The 18,713-nt window shown below is 35.8% G+C and overlaps 1 protein-coding gene across 13 annotated transcripts in view; it reads left to right on the forward strand.

Moving 5' to 3' along the window:
* si:ch211-207d6.2 (sickle tail protein homolog) overlaps window positions 1-18,713 on the forward strand; it is a 61,331-nt gene that overhangs the window by 13,140 nt on the left and 29,478 nt on the right. The gene's annotated exons all lie outside the window — the stretch shown is intronic.

The raw sequence follows: 18,713 nt of genomic DNA on the forward strand, positions 1-18,713 counted from the left end.
TTGCACACAAAAAATATTCTTGTAGCTTTATAAAATTAAGGTTGAACCACATGGACTATTTTAATGATGTCCTTACTACCTTTATTGGCCTTGGATGTGGTAATTCCATTGCTGTCTGGGAGGGTCAGAGAGCTCTCGAATTTCATCAAAAATATCTTAATTTGTGTTCTGAAGATGAACGAAGGTCTTACAGGTTTGGAACGACATGAGGGTAATTAATGACAGAATTTTCATTTTTGGGTGAAATATCCCTTTAAGTTAAGAGAACACGTGGTGACAATACCCTTACAATTATAATAGTTCACACAAAAATGAAAATTTGCTGAAAATGTACTCACCCTCAGGCCATCCAAGATGTGGATGAGTTTGTAGATTTGGAGAAATGTAGCATTGCATCACTTGCTTGCCAATGGATCCTCTGCAGTGAATGGGTGCCATCAGATTGAGCGCCCAAACAGCTGATATAAACAATCACAATAATCCACAAGTAATGCACACAACTTCAGTTGATCAATTAACATCTTATATAGCAAAAATCTGCATGTTTGTAAAAAACAAAATCATCATTAATACGTTTTTAACTTCAAACTATTGTTTCCTAGCTAAAATATGAGACATCTATCTATAATATTGCTTTCTCCTGAATCTTTATTTTTGCTTTTATTTTTAGGTGAACTATTCCTTTAACTTAAGAGGTTTGTGCTATTCAACTATCAATGGTCCTTAGCAAAGTATGCTTCTTTCCTCAGAATGTTTGAAGCTATACTATTTAACTTTTGGCCCTCTAGGGGTTGAAGCATAACACTGCAAGTTACTTGCAGAAAAACATTGTTTTGGTAATGTGAGTTGGGCTTTGGTTGTGCTCTTCTGCGTGGATGAATCTGATGTTTTGAAGTGTACCGTGTCAGTGTCTCTCCACTGCCCCTTTCAATCTATATAAAGAAATCCAATGGTTATAACTGGATGTGGGCGTTGCACTCAAAAATAAGCAGACTAAATGAGTGGACTGTTTGACTTTTTTAGGTCAAAAGCATTCATTGATGAATCGTTTACACTACGATCTATGGCACACATTTAGAAAACAGATAGGGTAATGTTCATTTCATGCCGAGTCTAAAGTGAAAACCTCTTCAAATGAATCAAATGAGATTTCAATATAAAAACAAAGTATAATGTTTCAAAATAAAATAGGATGTCATTTCAGATGCTCTGCATAGTAGCTATAGAAAATGAACCAGCAGTTACAGGTACATAAATAATGGTATCAGTAATGAGTTGGCTATGCCAGAGTAAGCCGCAGACAGTGTCACAGTACTGAAATCAGGGTTCAGATATTTGTGATACATCAACAGAGATTTGAGTCCTAATGGAGTAGAATGCAGGACTCTACTGTGGGCCAGCTAAATGGTCTATGAAATAGCACTGGTTGATGAGGCTTAATTGTTGTTGAGGTCTGCTGAAATGCCGATGGCCATGCGTCAGCCCAAATCTTTTGAGCCGAGGCATTTGTGTGAGTGGGCGCTGGATGGGTTGCATTCCACTGCTTTGCTGACTTAGGGAGGATTTGTATTTGACGTGATTGTGCCAGCCCTGAGTTAGAGAGCAGGGACGGCACATTCAATATTTCCAACAACAGGTGTGGGGTTTATACTGCGGCTGTGGGTGGGTGAAAGCATCAAAATGTGTTTATGAAATACAATGTTGTTAAACATGCAACAGTATGGCATGTGTTTGTACAGGAAGTATTTAACAGTACATTTTTTTCTTTCTTCATTTTATTAAAATTACATATGATTATGAGAATATACATAACAGTTTAGTTCAGGGGTATTTTTACTTGCATTGTACATGCTGAGGAATAGAGAGAGAAAGAGAGACGGAATACTGCATCCTATAAAATGGCCTGTAAAAAAAATGTTTATAGTGCAATATTAATGTACTTACATACTTTATGATGTTTATACTTTACAAATATACATTATTGATGTAGCGTTTTATACTTGTGCATTGTATTTTAATTTGACTTAATTCATTTTAATGTAGGATCTTTATAATATCATAGTTGAGTATAAAGTATTTTGGATTAATTTTCACTTTTTCTTACAAAAATTACTTTGATATCAAACAATAATTCCTGGACCCTCTGTAAATTTCTTCAAATCTGTTCATAATCAAACTCATCAACCTCTTAGATGGCTTGATGGCATTTTTCAGCAAATTTTCATTTTTGGGTAAACAATCTTTTAGATTTTGATTTTACGGGGTCTTTAAACATGTCTGTTTAAAGGAGGAAATTACTGGCACTACATGTTTTGGTATAGCATAGAACCCTTGTAAAATGCTGCCCAGAGACATTCCGGAGTTGTGTTTTTGTGCCATTAACTTAATGCTATTGACGATGCACTCTGTCGGTTCAGATGTAAACCTGCTTCTCAATAAACAATGAAGTAATGATCACCGAAACCCATAGCAGTTTATGCAGTGCATCACATGTGTGGACACTGCACTCGCCTGCTCACATTGCTTACACAGTATGTGATGTACTCTAATGAGCTCACTCTCTGTGCACATGTCCATTTGTATTCTGTCGTGCTCTAGAACCCTGGTTTAACTCAGCTGAAGTTCACATACCAGTATTTACACTCCTTTGACAATCTAATGCAAGCTTGACTCATGAATCATGCATGTCGGAGAACAAGACTGCGATTTGTTCTGAGCTTGGAGGGAACAAGATATCATTTTTTTAACATCAACTTCACTGTCTCCTCAGCGCAGTAGAAGAGCTGGTAAAACGATGAGATTGCTGGAATGGTCTGAAGTCGTTCATGTTGAGTATTATCATCATCATCAAGTCGTCTGAGCTGCAGTGGCTCGTAGGGCTGATCTCGTCATGCGGAGTGAATGGCTACGGCCGATGGCAAGGTTCCATTCATGGAGGAGGGAGGAGATGGAGCCATCCACAATCTGTTGGACCCAAGTTCACCGAGGGTGACCAGGTGGACGGCTCCAGCCGGTGGGAGCATGTCTTTCAGAGTGGCGGGCAACGGCACAGGCTAAGGCACCATAGGCAGGAGTTTTGACTTGCAAGGCGGGCCACATGTCTGAACAAAGACGTGCGCCAACAAGCAATTATGTCTGTGATTGTTGGCAGACCAGTGCGTAGGTTGATGGCCACGTGTGTTATGAGGTCGGACCAACGGACATGCAGGATTTGACGTTGGCAGCGCATATGAAATGACTGTAGCCTTTTGTCATCTTGCGATTGAAGAGTCCAGGTCTCTGAACCATACAGAAGGATTGGCAACATGCAGGAGGAATAGAACCGGAGTTTTGTGCTAAGCTGGGTCCTCTGTTGACGCCAAAGGTTCTGAAAGGACCTCATTGCTGAAGCAGCCAGACCAATTTGGCGTGCAATATCAGCCGTGCACCTTCCATCTGAGTTTTGTACACTCCCCAGATATGTGAATTGTGTGACATTTTCCACCTCCTGACCCATGACAGTAATATTCCTGATATTGGATCCACCGCTCATACTCTGCAATTTGTTTTTTTGCCATGATACGTGTAGGCCCAGGTGGGAAGTCTCAAGCTCAAAATGCTCAAGAGATGTTACCAATTTTGATGCAGATTCATCTAACAACACAACATCATCTGCATAGTCTAGGTCAGTGAAATCATGTTCAGGCAGTTTAACGCCATTCTGTGATGGTATTCACTCGAGGATCCAATCCATGGCTCTGCAGAAAAGTGCTGGGGCCAGAACACAGCTCCGGTCTAACTTCGGAGGTAGTTGTAAGCACCTCAGAGAGTGAGCCGTTAACCCTCACTCTGGCGGTAGTACCTGAATGAAGGTCCTTAATGAGATCTAGCAAGAAATTTGGGATACCAATGCCCCGCAGTGCACTCCACAGTGCTTGATGATCCACAGAGTCAAACGCTGCCTTAAGATCGACATAGGATACAATGAGTGGACGATTAAACTCACGGTGTATTTCTGATAAGAGCCTAAGTCGAGAATGGCATCTGTTGTAGATCTGCCTGTGGTGAAACCTGATTGTTGAGGATGCCGTTGAGACACAAGGAGGGGTTGAATCCTTGCTAAAAAAACGTGAGCAAACACCTTTCCTGGAACTGACAATAGTGTACATTTACATTTACCTTTAGTCATTTAGCAGACGCTTTTATCCAAAGCGACTTACAATTGGGGAATACATAGAGCGATTAATCTTGAAGAGGCAATCAGACATACGAAGTGCTTGCAACACCAAGTCTCAGGCATTGTTCAAATAAATACAAACTACCAAAGGAAGGAATAAGTAAAGATAATTTTTTTTTTTTTTTTTTTTAAGTTTAGGATGAAGTCAAGTGCTGTCGAAAAAGTGTAATTGGTCTATAATTGGAACATTCGTTCCTTGACCCCTTACCCTTGTACAGAGCCATGATAATGCCTTCTTTCCACTGAGCAGGAACATGCCCAGAGAACCACACCCGCAGAAATAATTTATGGAGAGCTTTGCTGACAGAGTTGGTTGCGCATTTCAATGGTTCAGGTGAGCATTTGAATGGCTGAGCGAACCTCGTCCAAGGTTGGAACATCAGGGGATATACTTGGATCATCAAGAGCTGAGGTGGATTCAGTGGTCAAATCTGAACATGGCGCAGCTGATGAGTAATTGAGTTTATTATCGGATTGATTAGAGCATACTGAGCCATCTTCTCTAAGAATCGGGGTGGTACCTTGAGTCCTGTGTGAACCCTTTATCCTACTGATGGTCCTGTATGCTGCTTTTAAATTATTCTGAGGTCGTCCGCGAGGGGCTGCCGCTTGATTTTCAATTTTGTGCTTATTTTATTATTAAAGTGTTTAAATGTTCACCGGTTCCCGCCTCCTTCTTCCCGATCTACGAACTGTGTTACAAATAAAAGTCCAGGCCTGGTCCTCTCTCGTCTTGCACTGTCGTCGCTCCTCCTTTTATCCTTCCGGAGCTCCTCCGTGGGACTCGGGACCGGTGAGTGGCGCAGGTGTCCCAGATTCGGGAGATTCTCTGCAGGGTCTCTCAGGCTTCATTATCACATATAATAAAGTCTTATCTTCTGGCATCAAAACTCCAAGACTTTGAGAATGATTCCTCACAGCAGCAGCAGAAGTCACCAGAGTCATAGAAACTGTCCTTCACCATGACATCAGCGTCCTCTGTTGGGGTGTAGGTAACTATAAGTGAGAGATGTCCCCACCGATGGAGAAGCCGTGAATACAGGAGTCATGGTGAAATTGGATGCCACATTACCAGTGAGTCTCTGAGCGGTGGGAGCAGAACTAACGTCACCCCCTTTGTGTGGTCCATGCCGCCTGAAAGCAACATGGTAGCACCGTTGACCATTTTCTGCTCATGGCCTGGAAGCCGCGCCTCTGTGATACCGGCTGCAGCAATATTGTACTTAGCCAGCTCATTTGCAAGCGCCATCTGATAACCCAGGCCGTTCAAAGTGATGACATTCCAGGTTGCAAAACGGGTAACTGATTGCAAATCAACTTTTGGAGCTCTCTGCTCAACCTTGGTCCGAGAACCACCATCCCGAGCAGGGCTTGAGACGATCCTCTTCATAAGGGCGTGGTCATGTGCCGATCGACAGTTAGCACCTATGGTGTCAGGGGCTCTAACCCTGGTGCTGTTTATATCTGTCATGTCATGATGAGATCGGTAGCCCCTGGATACTTCACCGCCTTGGGGGAGGGACGGTGGGAAGCGCTGTAATGACAGCCTTGTTCCTGGGAGAATCGGTACGTGAGGCCTGCCACTGTAGCCCTGAAGTTGCCGTTCACTCATTAAACAGAGTAAACAGCAGAGGTAAGAAGACTGCTGCTGCCCAGTCTTCTGGTTAGCACAAGCTTATTTGATGGCGGCTCGGACTCGCCATGTCGCAGTGCCGTCTACAGGTCTATGTGGTTTTTAAGATGAAATTGGTCGAGCCACCGACCAGTTCTCAGCTTAGTATTATCAGCTGAGGAGCATTTTCGCCTGTACTAAGGAGCACTTATCCTGCTAACAAAAATTGGATTGGAATAAGGTTTACTCACAAGATTTTATAATTAAAAACTAGTTGGTCTTTTCACACCACAGACAATAACTATAACTCTAAAGTTTAAAAAAAGTTTTAATACAGTAAAGTCCACACCATAACTATAACGATAACAACAAAGAGGAACAATACCTTTGGAATCTTTAAAAAAAAAAAAAATTTTTGTATGAACAATAAAATCATTGACAGCCAATCAGAATCCACCTGGTGTTAAACGCTTACTCCATCCCAAAATGAAAATTTTGTCATTAATTACAGAAAAGTATTCTCGTCGCTTCATAACGTTACGGTTGAACCACTGATGGCAGATGGACTATTTTGGCGATGTCTTTCATACTTTTCTGGGCCTTGACAGTGGTATTTACTTGGCAGTCAATGGGACAGTCACAAGCCTCTCGGTTTTCATCCAAAATATCTTAAATTGTGTTCCGAAGACAAACAAAGCTTTCTTATGACTCTTTCTTAAAACTTATGGGGGTAAGTGATTAATGACAAAATTTTCATTTTGGGGTGGTGTAACCCTTTAAAAAGCTCGAGCATTTAAAGGGGTAGTTCACCCAAAAATCACCCTCATGTCGTTTCAAACCCGTAAGACCTTTGTTCATCTTCGGAACACAAATTAAGATATTTTTGATGAAATGCAAGAGCTTTCTGACGCTGCATAAACAGCAACAGAACTACCATTTTCAAGGCTCAGAAACGTAAGGACATCGATAAAATAGTCCGTGTGACATCAGTGGTTCAACTATGAGAATATTTTGTGTGCAAAGAAAACAGCTTATTCAAAAATGTATTTTTTAATATTAATTAATACAATTTGTGTATTCATAAATTTGTGGGTGGGTTGCAGCTGTAGCTGTATAGTTTTGGCAATCCAGTGCTGGATTACAAATTTATAAAATGTTAAATCTAGTTTCCAATGTAACAGTATATAAAAGTTATATACATTGTATTTAGCATTTATGGTGAAGATGATGACATCAGATGAACGATTCTGTTAAACAAAGTTTGTAGGAAGAGGTTCCTGCCAGTTCCTGTTCTCTTATTGTAAGTCAAATGAGCCAGATGACGGAGACTCTCACCTTTTGTTTGTAATGGCTCTTGGTGCCCCTGCCCCAATCTTTGGGCAGTTATGCTTTGTTTAAGGTCGTCACCCAGGTGCTTTGTTTCCATTCCTAAGCACTGCCCCCTAAACGTATATAAACTACAATGTATCACTGCTTTAGTTAGACTTGGATGATTGCTGCGATGCACAGCGAGTTCTCAATAAAGAGTAACTTCTGTATGAAAGATATCCCAACGTCTCCTGGTCTCTGCTTCGACGAGGAAAAATTTTCCAACACCAGCAAAGGGCAAATTATAGTGTTGCAGCCATACCTCATGGTGTTTTAGTTTTAGATGAGGAGAGTTGGTTTGGGTTTATTGTTAGTCTGTGTGAATTACAAGGTGGCAGGAAAAACAGTCAAGGACAAATTAATGGAAAAGACTATGCAAGGGGGATCTGGGCCGGGTGATATTTCCGGCCTGTGTTGATGCTGGTGTCCTGCTAACTGTAGTACCAGGTTAATGGAAGATTCCTATGCTCTCCACTCATAGAATAGCAATGAAAAAGAGGACTTTATTTATATATATATATATATATATATATATATATATATATATATATATATATATATATATTTTTTTTTTTTTTTTTTTTTTTTTTGAAGAGGCTATGGTAACTCAACTTGAATGTTTATCTATATTTGAGTCCACTCGCACCTCCAGACACAAAATTTCTAGGCTCATATAAACATCCATCAGTCTTGGTATAGTCAATTATCTAATGATACGTTCCAATACTTGATGGAAAGCAGAGGTGAACAGCCTGAAGCCGAGTTTTCTCAGTGTTTTTTTTTAATGTTTTTTTTTTTTGGCTTGCTAAAAAGTTCTGTTTGAACAGTTTGGTTTAAATATGCTGTTGCTACACTAAGAGACTGACACTCTTGGCTAATAAAGCACTGCACAGGTTTCCATGGACACTGCCTACTTTAGACTGTGAGAGGGGCTACCAAAATAATTGAAAGGTCATGGAATAAGTTTTACAAAGGAGGTACGTTCCTCTCAAAGTGTAAAACTCAAAGACGGCCAAGAAAAACACTCACTTTATAGACTCCTACCATATTAATAAATATTGTTTTTTGAGACTGTGGCTCGGCATTATCGAATATTTCTTAAGAACATTTTCAGAATTTTCATTTTCATGTTACAAATAAATGTCTTTTTCCAGGTTTGACCAATCATAACATATGAGAACTGTCAGTCTAATTAAACACTAGATGGCACTGATACATTATATTAAAGACGTTGGTAGTAAACCGTTTAGTCATCCAGCACCTGATTCCAGGGATTAGCTTCACCATTTGAATGTTGTATTGTTGTTTGGAACTTGTACTTTGTATAACTGAGGATCTGTTCGAACAAGTCAGGGAATCATTCTCAGCAAGTCAGTCGACGAGAATGATGGATGTGTTGGTTTTATTTCATTCACAGAGTGTCCCTTCAGTTACGTAACACTTCAGAGCATTTATTGCTGGACTATAAACGAATGCCAAACACAGTTTAGGATTTGAAAGATAAAGCAATTCTCCCATAACAGGACAGAGAGGTAAGTATGCAAAGCTGCTTATCATGGTTAGCACAGGCACCAACACCTAATGCAAGCGCTGTAGTGAAAACTGATTGAAAGCAAGTCATTAAAAAGTCCCACATTTTATGACTATTCAGTTTTACATAATACTTCAGGATTCTCAACTGAAGACACCACACTGAATACTAATCACAATACAATGCAGTCTAAACATTCAAGTCATGGCAGATGGAAGACACAAAATACTCTAAGCAAGCCAGTTATGTCAAATGCCATAATTAGGACATTCACAATGCCATGAGGAAAAGTTTTCCTTGTCACATAAAAAAAAAAAGAACTTTCCCATCTGAATGGGAAGACAAATAATGGCCTTGCCTGAAATATCGTGGTCTCACTGTGGATCTCATGACTAAGCCCGTTCTGTACTGTCGATGTCCTTTTATCAAAGTTTCACTCACTATTTGTTTACTAACTAACTAATATTAGATATGTATTATTAAATTATATTAAATAATAATAGATATATATTATTTTCCAAGTCTCTTATGCTCACCAAAGCTGCATTTACTTGATCAAATACATAGTAAAAACAGTAATATAGTAAAATTATTACTTTTATTTTAATATATTTTAAAAAATGTAATTTATTATTTACTGGGATGACAAGGATACATTTTCAGTAGCCATTTCTCCAGTTTTCAGTGGCACATGATCCTTCAGGAATCATTCTAATAAATTCTAATAGATTCCAATTATTCAGAATCAGAATTCTCTGATGAATAAAAAGATGGGAAATGAAAAAAGAAGAAAGAAGTATTGCTTTTAACAATGTTAAATTCTTTAGATAAATTTAATGCAAAGATAAATTTAGTGTCTACATGGCATGTGACTGCAACACCTAATTTTCAAGCACACGATACTTGTGAAAGAGGCAGAGGAATCAACATTTACTTCATTTTAAGAGGAAAGCAAATACTCATGATGCCAGGCCTGCAAATCCCAAAACCTCTTGAAATCATCCACGCTTATAGCTTAGTATGGATGATGAGACATTAGTCAAACTCAGTTTGACGTCCTGTGTAATGTGTTTAATGTGAAACTTCAGATTAAACATCAGAGTGAGACTTTCAAATGTGTTTACAAATGGCTAATGCTGTATGGCTGTGCCTCAGCAAGTTTTGGAGATACAGGTTTGTCATCCAGTCCCATGTGCATAAACAACATCTGTGAGTGGAGAGAGGATATCCTCTCCATAAAGTGACCTCACACGCTTGGAAAATGACAGACAATGCCTGGATTTTCTCCAGTGGTTGTCTGTTTTACTGAGGAGAGTTTTCCGAGGAAGTGAAAGGATATAGGGGAAGGTTTTTAATAATCCATATACTTGGAACTGGATAACATTAAAAGACCATTAAGGGGAGAGTTTTACTGTGGGATAAATTGGATGCAAACATAGAAAGTTACCCAGAGGGGCTTTGCAAGACCACTGGAGATAATGTTAGCTCATCTTTTGTTCATCTGAAGTAATTAAAAGACAATAAAAATATAATGTAGATGATGAATGGATGGATGAATGGATAGATACAACATAAATGCTTCAACAATTCTAACAGATTTAATAAACAGCTCACTGTGATACAACAGCCTGTAACACAAAAAGTCGTTTTTATTTTTGACCAGCAGATGTCGCTAGCGTGCCGTCACTCATGCATTGCGCATGCGTGGAGTAAGTCATTATTACGAGAAAATAACTCATTATTTTGAGAAAGTTTCTCGTTATTACGAGGTTAAGTCATTATTTCGAGAAAGTTTCTCGTTATTACGAGATGTTAAGTCATTATTTCGAGAAAGTTTCTCATTATTTCGAGAAAATAAGTCATTATTACGAGAAAGTTTCTCATTATTACGAGAAAATAAGTCATAATTTTGAGAAAGTTTCTCATTACTACGAGAAAATAAGTCATTATTACGAGAAAGTTTCTCATTATTACGAGAAAATAAGTCATTATTACGAGAAAGTTTCTCATTATTACGAGAAAATAAGTCATTATTACGAGAAAATAAGTCATTATTTCGAGAAAGTTTCTCATTTTACGAGAAAATAAGTCATTATTACGAGAAAATAAGTCATTATTAGGAGAAAATTTCTCATTATTACGAGAAAATAAGTCATTATTACGAAAGTTTCTCATTATTACGAGAAAATAAGTCATTATTACGAAAGTTTCTCATTATTACGAGAAAATAAGTCATTATTACGAGAAAATAAGTCATTATTAGGAGAAAATTTCTCATTATTACGAGAAAATAAGTCATTATTACGAAAGTTTCTCATTATTACGAGAAAATAAGTCATTATTACGAGAAAGTTTCTCATTATTACGAGAAAATAAGTCATTATTACGAGAAAATAAGTCATTATTACGAGAAAATAAGTCATTATTAGGAGAAAATTTCTCATTTTACGAGAAAATAAGTCATTATTACGAGAAAGTTTCTCATTATTACGAGAAAATAAGTCATTATTACGAGAAAATAAGTCATTATTTCGAGAAAGTTTCTCATTTTACGAGAAAATAAGTCATTATTACGAGAAAGTTTCTCATTATTACGAGAAAATAAGTCATTATTACGAGAAAATAAGTCATTATTTCGAGAAAGTTTCTCATTTTACGAGAAAATAAGTCATTATTACGAGAAAATAAGTCATTATTAGAGAAAATTTCTCATTATTACGAGAAAATAAGTCATTATTTCGAGAAAATTTCTCATTATTACGAGAAAATAAGTCATTATTACGAGAAAGTTTCTCATTATTACGAGAAAATAAGTCATTATTTCGAGAAAATTTCTCATTATTACGAGAAAATAAGTCATTATTACGAGAAAGTTTCTCATTATTACGAGAAAATAAGTCATTATTACGAGAAAATTTCTCATTATTACGAGAAAATAAGTCATTATTACGAGAAAATAAGTCATTATTAGGAGAAAATTTCTCATTATTACGAGAAAATAAGTCATTATTACGAGAAAGTTTCTCATTATTACGAGAAAATAAGTCATTATTACGAGAAAGTTTCTCATTATTACGAGAAAATAAGTCATTATTACGAGAAAATAAGTCATTATTACGAGAAAATAAGTCATTATTAGGAGAAAATTTCTCATTTTACGAGAAAATAAGTCATTATTAGAAAGTTTCTCATTATTACGAGAAAATAAGTCATTATTACGAGAAAATAAGTCATTATTTAGAGAAAGTTTCTCATTTTACGAGAAAATAAGTCATTATTACGAGAAAGTTTCTCATTATTACGAGAAAATAAGTCATTATTACGAGAAAATAAGTCATTATTTCGAGAAAGTTTCTCATTTTACGAGAAAATAAGTCATTATTACGAGAAAATAAGTCATTATTAGGAGAAAATTTCTCATTATTACGAGAAAATAAGTCATTATTTCGAGAAAATTTCTCATTATTACGAGAAAATAAGTCATTATTACGAGAAAGTTTCTCATTATTACGAGAAAATAAATCATTATTTAGAAAATTTCTCATTATTACGAGAAAATAAGTCATTATTACGAGAAAGTTTCTCATTATTACGAGAAAATAAGTCATTATTACGAGAAAATTTCTCATTATTACGAGAAAATAAGTCATTATTACGAGAAAATAAGTCATTATTAGAAAATTTCTCATTATTACGAAAATTTCTCATTACGAGAAAATAAGTCATTATTACGAGAAAATAAGTCATTATTACGAGAAAATTTCTCATTATTACGAAAATAAGTCATTATTACGAGAAAATAAGTCATTATTACGAGAAAATAAGTCATTATTACGAGAAAATTTCTCATTATTACGAGAAAATAAGTCATTATTACGAGAAAGTATCTCATTATTATGACTTACAGAATTATATTTTTTTCTCAAGGTGGCGGAAACGGGCTTCCATATAAAATAGACCGTATATGATGAGTCATATTAACAAAAACAATGCATCACATCTTTCTGAACTTTTATTTCAGAAGCATACACATAGGCTACACAGTGTATATTTAAAGTACCTTGAACCATGAAACTTTAAAGTACCAAAACCCCGAACTTGCACACGAATATAATAGTAAAATGTTCAACAAAATGAGCAGAAAAAATACTTTCTGAAATAAAATAAAGTGCTGTGTTACTTTTAAACATACTGTTTTAGTCATGTTTAGTCATGTTTTCCCGGCAGTTGGGATTCAAAACTTGAAGGTGCAGAAAGAATTCAGGAAGAGGTTTGATCCTCTGCCTCCTTCATGGTTATGCTTTCTAGCGCCGACTTTAAACGTATATAACCTCATCTAATGCAGCAGCACTGCGCACGCAGAACCATAGACATAATATTATGTCTATGCACAGAACGATCGGTGAATGAAGTCATCAAAGCACCGCGAGAGCTGCAGAGAGCAGCCAAGCTTTCGAATCGCTCTCGCGGTGCTTTGATGTTATAAGCTGATCGTCTGCTCGGTGCTGCTTCAAGTCAAAAGGCTTGTTTGAGATGCGCCTCGCCTCGCCTGAAATGTAGGCGAGAGTAGGCGGCTGCAGTGAGTATAACGAGAGTATAACTTCTCCCCACCACCTCTTAGGAAAAGTAAAATAGACTAATTAAATATGAATCGATTCGGAGGTAAACCAATCGATTTTTAAATCGTTTAAAAAAAGAATCTCGATAGTTAGGTGAATCGATTTTTTCTCCCACTCCTAGTAAACAGCTTTTTAAAAAATGCAATAATATTTCACAATATTACTGTTTTTACTTTATCTTTGATAAAATGTGACCCTGGACCATAAAACCAGTCATAAGTAGCCAAGCCCGTAGGCAGGGGGGGTTCGGGTGGTTCGAACGAACCCCCCCTCACTGCCAAAGGTCCAGAATTTAAGTCGTTTTTTTTTTTTTTTTTTCATGTGATTATTGTAATCATTGTTTTAATCAATGCTTGTGACAAATATTCTGTTGCTGTTTCAAATTAATATGATACATTATTGTAGCTGGACGTATGTGTGTGTGCCGCGCGTGCAGTTTCAAAGCAACGGTGAAGAAGCATCGCCTCTGAATGATGGGGGGGTAGGGGTTATATATATATATATATTTTAATTAAAAGGATTTCTATATTTGATCCACTCAATAGTCTACAATATAATAGCCATATAAACGTAGAGTAATTATAATAATAAAACATAGTGGGATATTCAGTGATATTGGCTGTGCAATATCGACTTTTGTGATTGGCCAAGACCGGCAGACTGGAGCCAATGGAAATGCTTCTCCTTCGGTGCGCGTCTTATTCCTCTGTTCAACTGAATATTATCACGATTTCAAATGTTACATTGCATTTATAGTTTAATAAACAAGTAGCCTAATATGTAGTCACTTACCATTTAGATGCAATATTGACGTTTTTGTTCTATTTCACCAACGAAAAAAGTTACAGAAGAAAAGCAACACTCCGCACGGTGTTTTGTTATTGAATGATTCATCATTTTGAACGAATCGTTTTAATGAATGACTCAATGATTAATTTATTGAGACGGTCACTTGCCGCCACCTATTGGCGGTTTAGTTTCATGTTTAAAAGTAGGCTATCGTCGTTGTCGTTGTTTTTACATTTGTTTAAACATCAATCTCATAAATTATTTATTACAGTTGTAATCTTGCAGTGTAAATTATTTAATTTGATTGATAACAGCCCTTATTTTTAAAACTGAATTTGATCAAATGTAAGAATTTGACATGAAAGATAAAGCTTAAAAATATAAAGTAGCCTAGAAATAAATAATTTTTAACCTTTAATATTAGAATGATGTACCAACTGGGGTTCCTTATGGTTTACAGCATTAGTTGAGAGATATTTTTTTCTTTGAAGAAATTTGCTATGTACTGTACCTGATAGGCCACAACTTAATCAATATTGAATCAAATTGTGTCAATAAATGTTTTCTTTTTATTTATTTTTTAAATAAATGTATTGAAGCAAAATGTTTCTTGTCAGAATGCACCAAAATGCTTCATTTGGTTAAAATCATAAACATAGTCTCATGGGGGACAATGCCCCAGACACCCCTACAACAAAAATGTCACCTTTTTCAGCACTTTTGAGTTTGCAGGTCTGTAGTATTATTTACTATGATTTACCATGTTTCTAGCGTGATTTACCATGATTTACCACATTGCTAGCAATTGTGTGAAGGGTCAGTACAAATGAAGTGATAAACCCTGTGAGAGTGTTATGTCTGTAGCGTTAATGATCCTGGATGAAGCTGTGAACATATTCTCCAAATTGCACCCGTGAAGATTGGAACTGACCAGTGTACTAAATCCATAAGTGTCAAGACAAATACAGCAACAAGCAAAGAGGCATTGACAGAGAGTCAAGAAATGATGATGAGAAGAATTATTATTAATATTTCAGTAAAGTTCATTAAATCTATTCTGTTGTTAGTGTGGTCTTTAAACTTATGAACTGTGTATGGACTGACAAAGGTGTTACATGAGGAAGCAATTTGACAACAATGCAGTAAATATTTTAGGTGCATCAAAAAGCGTGCTTGTTAAGATACCAGCAGACAAGCTAATCCAGCACAAATTAGTGCATAAAAGGTCACCAAAATGAAGTATTTGAACCTCATAATTAAATACTAAAGAAGGAGAAAAACTGCAAAAAGGTCCACTTTTTGAAAAAAAAAAGAACCCCCCCTTTCAATAAGCTGGCTACGGACCTGGTAGCACAGATATATTTGTAGCAATAGCCAAAAATACATTGTATGGGTCAAAATTATCAATTTTACTTTTACGCCAAAAATAGTTACGATATGAAGTAAATATCATGTTCCATGAAGATATTTTGTAAATTTCCTCCTGTGCAGGTGAATAGGGTAAAAAAAATAACTAATAGTTATCGCCTTACTTATCTAGTTGATTGATTACATTGATAATTGCAAACATTTTTTGTATTACAAGTTTTCTAAAATGTTAGGTTTAAATATGCAAATTAGGCATTATTTAATGAAATATGCACTAATTTGTATACATTTCTAATACAAAAATCTAAACACTGGATGAAGTCAGTTTTAAAATTCTTGTTTATTTTTTTGGACATATTACAGTCAAAAGTTTTTACAGAGGGAATTTTGGGTATCTCATTTTGTCACTCCATAATTCAGAAAATACTTAGAACAGACAGAAAACACTATATTTTGACAATTTTGGGGGGATTAAAATGTTGTATATAATCAAGCAAATTATATATGAACAAATCCCTCTGTAAAAACCTTCAGGATATAGACATGAATAAAAATGTAAAGTTTGGTGTGTATAAGTGCTACTGAAGTGGAGATTTATGGCTCAGTGTAGGAGAAAAAACTCATTTTGAGAAAACGGCCTTTAAAAATATGTATTGTAATTGAAATCTATTGACACAAATAGATAAAGTGCTATAAAAGAAACACTTAACAGTGTCTTTTGGATGTTTTCGTTCTACTAGTCTGAAAAAACACTTTATGAAAAACCAAAAAGCCCAAAATTGACAGGTGCATAAAAAAAACTGGTGTTTTTGCCTGTAGTGTCTCCCCTTAATTTTTGATTAGTAATATGCATTGCTAAAGATTTAATTTGGACAACTTTAAAGGCGATTTTCTCAATATTTTGATTTTTTTGCACCCTCAGATTCCAGATTTTCAAATAGTTGTATCTCGGCCAAATATTGTCCGATCCTAACAAACCATACATCAATGGAAAGCTTATTTATTCAGCTTTCAGATGTAAATCTCAATTTAAAAAAATTCCAGGGTCACAAATAAATTCAGCCTTTATGGATAAAGTGTATAGTGTATATTTTTACATTTACAAAAACATTATTTATAATATTTATTGTAGGCCTATATTTTAGATAATGATGAGAAATTCTACATTTAAAAAAAAAGTATTAAATCTCAACCTTACATCAAAGATTGCAAAACAGTTGCTAAGGATGTGCATAACAACACAAATGTCCTTCACATTCCTCAGAATAACTGCAGTAGCATACTTTATCTATCTGAATGTATGATAGCTTTCAGAGGAGTGTGACTGTTTGTTTAATCCAACAAAAAGCAGGCATTCATACATAATCACAACAGGAACAGCTGGCCATCATCAGTTATCTACAACCACTCAGCAGCATTAACCGTGGCCTTCCTCTCGGGGCCGTCCAGATGCCTGATGTTGATCACACACACACCAAGCATGTTTTTTTTCTCAACTGGGTGGTAAAAACGTAAGGAACATCTCTTTTCTAGTCAGAAACGGGAGGCGTCTTGTAAAAATGTTTCATTTTTCTTCTAGACTAGTACAGATTATCACTCTATCTCAACATACCTCATTCACAATGTGTGACACTTTCTGCACAAAAATGAGAAAAATGATTAATATTCTCTCATGCAATAGGCTATGTTTTATGGGGAATAAGTGCAAAGGCATGCAAACTGGAAACATTTTCATCTTCATCAGTCTGACCCTCTTCAGTCTTGTTGACAGTGTGATTTTTCTTTCACAGTGTCTCTGTGAGGAAACAACTCTTTCAGTGTCCATTTTTTTTTCATAAGTGAGCAATGGGCTGGGGATATTTCAGGACAGGAAAAGTTAAAGGGCTTCAGTAGACCGTTACTAAAGAAATTTTCACTGAGATGACACCTTAGCTGTCCGGCAAAGACCAGGCCTGTAGAAAAAAAACAACATAAAGCACAAATCTCACCACATATTGGCCCTCATTTATCAACAGTGCGTACGCACAGATGTGTGCGTAATGAGTGTGTAAGCACAGTTTCACGCAAAGTGTGTGATTTACCAATTTGTACTTATATGTAGGAATGTGTGTAAATACAAGGACAAATTAGAACCTTTTCTACGCACTGTTGATAAATGAGGCCCATTGTCTGTGAATGGATCTTCTTAGTCCTTATATTCAGACTTGTGCACTACAAACTACAGGTCACACGAAAGAAAGAGCATCAAGAGCATAAAGTTCCTCTTTTTTTCCCCTAATGTTTTCCAGTGAATCTTATCCACAAAGGGAGGACAACACAGCAAAGAATGAGAAAATTCCTCCACATACCACAGAATATCTCCCGATGAAAGTTTTTTTAGATGTCCTCATTAAGCATTAAACTCTTTCCCTAACAAGAAGCCTGAGACTCTAAAATGGCTACCATGAGAAAGGAAATTAAGTGGGATTACTGCTCGTCTCTCATTAGTGTCCCATGATGGAATGTGTCTGTCATAGCCAATAATGAGGCAATAATTCTTTACAGTAAACTTGTTGGCACATTGCCCCCCGAACAAAACCTACAGATTCCACAGATGGAAATTTATTTGCAGAAAACCTTTTACAGAGATTTGTGCAGAGCTTGCTATATCAAGCAGCATGGTACTTTATATTTAAAATTATTTTTAAAGATTTTATTGTATAAGAAAATACATTCTATCATATTGGTTTTAGGTAGGTCTCTTGAAGGCACATTCACAATATGACAGAAAAAATATCCTTTAAATATATATAATCTAATTGTGCCCATGTAAGCAGTGTTATTATATACTATTACATAGTATTTATTAATATTTAGAGTTAGTATTTATTTTAATTATTAATTCTTTTCAATTTTCATTTCTTAAATATCTATATTTAACTGTTATTTAATTTTTATTTCTGTTTAAGTTTGACTCGTTTTATTACTTGCAATTAAACCTATTTATTCGTTGACAAATTAGTTTTATATAATTTGATTATAATTTTCATTTAAGTTTAAGCTTTTCATCTAATACTTATATTTAGATTTTTTAAACTTTATTTTAAATACCAACATTACTAAATGCATTAGCTAACATGAACCAACAATGACCTTTTCAAAGAATTTTTAAATCTTTGTTAATTTTAGTTAGTAGAAATATAATTATGAATTGTTTTTCATGTTAGTTCA

This window comes from Onychostoma macrolepis, chromosome 02 (genome assembly GCF_012432095.1).
Source record: "Onychostoma macrolepis isolate SWU-2019 chromosome 02, ASM1243209v1, whole genome shotgun sequence".
NCBI lineage: Eukaryota > Metazoa > Chordata > Actinopteri > Cypriniformes > Cyprinidae > Onychostoma > Onychostoma macrolepis.